Here is a 6,582-nt window from a genome sequence, read left to right on the forward strand (position 1 = left end):
TTCCGCGTAAGCGGAAACCTCGCTGTACAGGCCGGCAAATGCGGAAGAAACGGACTTCACCACAGCTACTCGCTTGAGCCACGTGTCCCGAACGCAGTCGTTGCAAATAATTAATGAGGCTGTTTCGCTCACTTTTTATACATTTATTGAGAGAATCATACGTATATGTATAAGCCATGTAAAGACTAGCTATGGCTCGCGGTGACAATTAAGACGCACCAAAAAATGGCTCGCGCGGCGGTAATAGCAGTTGCAGACGCACTGCAGTCGATCGGTAGCATGAACGATCGCCACGCCTTGGCCGCTATCACTTTGCATGTTATCAGCGTTCATTGAACGCACGGATATGTACCGAAAACAACCGCGAACTTCGGAAGAAAACAATAGCACGGTACTATTCATTCTTCTCCGCAATCCGTTCGCGGGTGATTGTGTCATTGCCGATGTTTGCTTAGAAGCGTTTTTTTGGTGACGCTGCGCAATTGTGATGAGTTGCTTGAGCCTGAAAAGCTGAGTGACCGAAGGGATTTGAAAACAGTGCTACATGTGTTTTAATAGAGGTTCACAAGAATATCAGCATGCATGTGAGCCTTCTGAAAGGGTTCATCTTCTGCAATTTAATTTCATTTATTTTCCCCTGAGGGCATTACATAAGGGGGGAGCAAACTTAATATGCAATGCGAGCAAGAACGGGAAAACATTGGAACAACAAGAAAACAGAAACGAGAGAAATAGTGCATGGCCGGGTTAAACGGAACAATATGAAAAGTAAAAATAACAACATACCATAAGTAAATGATGCCGAAACTGTTATATAAATCTATGTTATATGCATGAAGTATTAAACACGCGAAAAAAGGCAAGACAATGTAAGCGCTGTCTCCTGCCCCCCACCCCCCCCGCGCGCCCACAATTCCGCCGACGTCACCATCAATGCCTTCACAAAAGTTGGTCGTTCAGTTTTACCCTGAATGATTTACAATCAGTACATGATACGATGGTGTTTGGCAGGGAGTTCCACATATTGCGTCTGGAAAAATGAAGAATTTAGTGCTAATAACGTGCAACAGTTAATACGTGCGATGCTATGATTTGGTAGCAACTTTACTGGATTAAGTGAGTGATGAGCATTTTGCATTTTGGAGGTGCTAAAATTCTTCAAAAACAAAGTCAATCTTGTTTTAAACAATACTCTGATGCCCCCCAGGTTCTTTAGCTTTTGCAAGTCAATTCACAGTTTCATCTCACGTTCATAAGTTTTTTAAAAGTTCGTTTGAAGGCAGGTTGTCTCACACCAATACAGTCAGAATGGCTCTGGATGTTATCACAAAACACAAGTCCGGCTACATAAAACAGGAATCTAACTTTCTTAAGTGAAGGGGGTTCTGAACACATACAGAGCATGAACAAACAGCAACTTTAATGATAGATGAAATGCAACTTGAAGCAAATTTTGATCGCAAAGCTGGCTTGGCTGCTATTTAGTTGTGAAGCCCTGCGAAAGCCGTCCACATATTCATGCTCCAGGGGTTCTTCAAACAGACGTACACATTCTACCTGTGGCACAACTTGATGCTAAGGTGCTGCATGACTTTCTTTGGAAGCTTATTATTGACCTGGAGGCATCTGCTTTTTGAATTAGAGCATTGATATCAGACAATAACTTCATAAATAGGAAAGCTATGTGAATCTTTGCTTAGCCTGCAAGGCAATAGCATTGTGTACCAGCATCCTGCCAATCCCTCATGCCCCCTATTTCTTCTAGTAGACCTAATTTACTTGCTTAAGTGTAGTTTTGTTTAGCTAAGTGTATAAGCTTCATTTTGCAGGCACTACTTCAAAATATCTATGGCATATTTATTGCTGGGTACAAGTAAAGAGAAAGCAGCAGCTGGTATTTAGCTACAGTTAGAAGCACCCTGTACCCTGTAGAGTATAATGACAATGTGATTTACAACATGCTCAAGAAAACAGTAACCAGCTTGAACTTTAGAGTAGTTAAATGCACCTTAATACAAAACAGCAAGACACTGAAAATATTCTGTTAGCAGCTAGCAGCAAAGTTTTGCCATCGCTGCACTCCCACGTTTATTAACAGTAGCTGCGTCTTAAAAATTGTGGGCCATACTGAGTGACATTTCATCATAATCTAGTCAGAGTGCACTGTACAAAGCATATGCTCACTATGATGGCTCAGTGCTTACAGGGCTTGATATAAACCCAAAGACGAATTCAATCCTAGCCACAGTGGTTGCTTTTCAATGGAGGTGAAAAGAATGGTGCCTGTCTACTGTACAATTCCACTGCACATTTAAAAAAAAAACCACAGATGATTGAAATTGCCATAACCATCAAGAGGGTTTCTAGTTGGGCTAGTTGGTGACTGACATGTTCAAACATTGTTGTGCTTAAGAACAACTGACGTAAAGAACGATGTGAAACACAAAAGTGCAAACTATCAACTGAAATTTTATTGCGATGAACATACATATATAGCATTACACATAACAACATCACAAAAATCGACAAGTCAGCAAAGTAGCTATTGTCTCAAGGGTGAATGTGATATCTCCTTCACAAAAAAAAAGAAAAAAAACCATTTGTCTCCTTTTCTTTATTTTCCCAAGAATTCCCTTTCTTTTTTCGATAGAGAGACCGAAGGGTCGCTTACACATGTCCCATTCCCGGATTCGATACAGTGGGCCTCCCACAGTTCCCTTGTTAGCTTGTCTTTAGATTTCAGAAGAACTGCCGTCTCATTGAAAAATGGTGCACAATCTTTGCATCTAGCGCAGTGTGGCACCAGACTTCCAGATACACTAATTTGGTTACAGTTGTACCTGTGCTCTCTGAGCCTTTATTTAAGGCATCTTCCCGTTTGCCCCACATATGCACGACCGCATGAGAGCGTGCATATTTTTTTGTGAAGGAGATATCACGTTCACTCTTGAGACGATAGCTACTTTGCTGACTTGTCGATTTTTGTGATGTTGGTATGTGTAATATGCTATATCTGTGTGTTCATCACAATAAAATTTCAGTTGATAGTTTGTGCTCTTGTCTTTCGTGTCGTTCTTTACGTCAGTGTTTCTTAAGAGCAACGATGTTTAAACATTGCCATAACCCATCATGGCAGCATCTCTCATAGACTAAGTCACTTTGGGATGTTAAACCCTATAAGCCAAACTGAGAGTACAAGCAAAGTATTAAATCTTAATCCCGCTCAATAAGGTTTGGCAAATCACATACATATATGCTGTGTCATCAGCTGGAAATTCAATGAGAAGGCATGATGCTGCAATATCATTCAATTTCAATATTGACAGAGCAGTCAGAAGAGTCAAAAAGCACTCAGTAATGTGTCTTCGCAGCCTGTGTGTACTATCAATGCAAACCAGTTTCTTACAAAGAAAAATAGTACTAGTACCATCAAAATGATGGCCTCTGCTGACAGGCTAGGTGTGCAGTTGGCATGACCAAGAAGACATGCTCCATCAATATGTGTGTAGCTGTAGCAGTAAGTGGATTAGCTAGCATGGCAATAATGAGGTCTTTCACTTATCTCTCAAAGGAATGAAGTGTTGAGCTACAGCTGTTGTAGCATTACCAGCTTCTCCACCACCTTATTTGGCACCCATTTTGCACCAGTTATCATTTTAATGAGCCTGCCACTCCCATTCTCAAAAACAAAAACACTATGTCCCCACAGATATCCAAAGTTTCTAATAGCTGTTACGAGGTGAAGCAATTGATGCAGATTGAATATCATCATTTGCCGGTTATAGAGTCTTCATCCAACAAACTCCTGTAGCAAGTGACCTGCACCACAGAAATGAACAAATAAAGCATGTATTAGCCCTGGCAAAACATTCTGTGCAATAAGCAAAACAATTGCAAAGGCAGGAAAGTTGGGTTTGTTCAGCCTGTTGTGATAGGATCTGCTGTATTTGACTGGGTGCCCATTTTATTTTCCTGGGGAATATTATTCATTTTAGCTATATGCTAAAATATGACTATAAAGCATACATTGGCATCTTCATGCACAATCTCACACATGGATTCTGGTTAGTTCAATTGTCCGACAAATATCAAATTTGATACTCTGCATGGATTAACAAATTTTTTATCCCTATTAAAATGAAGTGATACCTTGTTAACTGAAATCAGGCCTTGTAAAATGCACTGCATTATTTAATGCGCAATATCCACAATGGTAGACGTATACCAGTTAACAGCTCCGTGTCATTTCAACCCCCTGGGGTTCTTCAAAGTGCACTGGTGTCATGCAGTACACGGGTGCCTTGCTTTTCATCTCCAATGAAAAGCAGCAGTCATGTCCTGTGTTTGAACTTGCATCCTTGGGCACAGCGATCAAGTGCCCTAACCACTGATCCTTTGCAGAGGGGCAAATCCACGAAGAGTGCAAGCTCAACTGTTACTTAGTATTTGAACAGCTACTATTATTATGTTGTGACATATTATGTTGTGACATCCAGCAATTGCTTTGTCTGCGGAATGTGTAAATGACAATAGTTACAGCTCTCATTTAGTTTAATTGAAGCCAGTGATTGCAATCCCTGTACATTTTGAAATATGTCGTATGTATCTTTCTTATTAATCTCTTTTAAGTCATGCATAATTGTTAGAAAAGTGTGAACTATTAAAATATTGAAACAACATAGCTGAATAAAATTTTTCAACTTACCAGTATGCTATAGCTGTTCTTCACTCAACTCTTCTAAAAGTAGTATGAATACTGCACCAACAAGCATCATGAAATTCGGTTAGGGAAGGATGCCTGAATAGCACAGCACAGTATAAAATAGGAGCCACATCTTGCCACCAGTTGGTAGTGGCATGTACATCTCAGGTCAATAATGTGTGAGAGCATATACTACAATGATAACAGAGTTGTATAAAACAGTGTTGTTTACATATATGTATATGAACTTCAACTTGTATTATTTGCTCCCTTGCCTTGTTTCAGACAGATGTGAAAATATTGCAAGAGAAAATTTCACATCAAAAGTTGAGAAATAAATTATTGTAAATTTGACAATTTTTAATCATGCCACCCCCCCCCCCCCCTTATCATGTCCTGCATTTCACTAGTAGGAAAATGGTCACCCAGAAGTGCACTCATTTTTTTTTATTATTATTCAAAGGCTTGCAATGTGGCATAGAATGAGGCTGTCTTCTTAAAGGAAGTCATGCAGTCTATTTTCTTCAAGAAACCGGAGCAAGCTCCGGCTCTTAATATTGTCCATTAGCCACACGTATAAATGTTCCTCCCTCGTAGCCGACAGTCCAACTTCTTGTAGTTGTCTTATTCTTGACGGCTGCATTCATGGGCACGTTCATAAAAGGTGGCGAAGACCCACCTCGGCAGTTGGCCTTGTACACTTAGGGCATGTACTCTGCACTGCATCCTCTTCAGAGCCCCGTCGGCATGTCACCGATGGGGTAAGGGCCCTAATCCTTGTAAGGGACACCTCTCTCGTTATGTTATGAGAGAGGGATTAAGTATAGTAACAGGACGTATAGTAACTGCATACGTTGTTTTCCTGAGTTAATGCTGAATGCAATGAGACAAAATCGAAGTAGGAGCATTTAATGTGATGGTCATATATTTGCAGAGGAAACCCTATGGTAAAAAATGTGTGCTAATATAATCGGGCATACAGGGCTTGATATGGCTTCAAACTTTCATTTTTGTGCAGCTGTATGGTCATATATCAAGTGGTAGTCTGCAAGTCGGACTTGAACATAGCAGCATTGCATGCAAATAAAGCTATATATTAAAGGCATGAAACGCGACAACACTTCGTCTCCGGGCCTCGTTACAGTTTGCGCCATTCTAAGACCATGCTGGGGACCAACCCTTCGATTTTAGCTGTGATGGTATTGGACTGTACATTTAATGCATGGATACTGAACTTAACATATGCTGGGGCACTTAGATTTACTGCAAAATTACGCTGGTAACGACGTTAGGTCGACGTACTGTGCCACAAAAATTAAACAGTAGTATGTGGTTATTTATCATTAGATATCAAAAAGGGAGGAAAAGATGTTTGCTATCCCCGGCAGCACCTGGCTGAGGCGGCGAAAATGAAAGGATAGTAAGGAAGCGGTAGAGGAAATCAAAGAAGAGCGACAGAGAGAAAGGACAGGGTAGGCAAAAATAAGAAAATAAAGATATATACACTATATATGGTATAATGTACAGTAGAATCGCGACCGCGCCTTTCGCAGTAATGTGGTGGTCACAAAAAAAAAAAAAAAAAAAAAAAAATTAATAGCACAAAATTTGCATCACGTGATATAATAATACCGCGGTAGTATGTATGCTGCTATGAATGCACACGTTAATGAGCAACACGTCCTCCACCAAAGCGCATAGAAAATGGGGTAATGTGAACGCGCGGTTATGTTAACCTCCGTGATTATGAGAGTGTATATTTGTTTCCTTTGGCCATATGACCACGGTGGACATCAGTAATAAAATGATAATTTTCTTTATTTTAAATAGCAGCAAGTGCTTCCTATCTGTTAAAACTACATGACAAATATCTGACCTAA

Source organism: Amblyomma maculatum, chromosome 11 (assembly GCF_055883805.1).
Source record: "Amblyomma maculatum isolate TAMU_Amacu chromosome 11, ASM5588380v1, whole genome shotgun sequence".
Lineage (NCBI taxonomy): Eukaryota > Metazoa > Arthropoda > Arachnida > Ixodida > Ixodidae > Amblyomma > Amblyomma maculatum.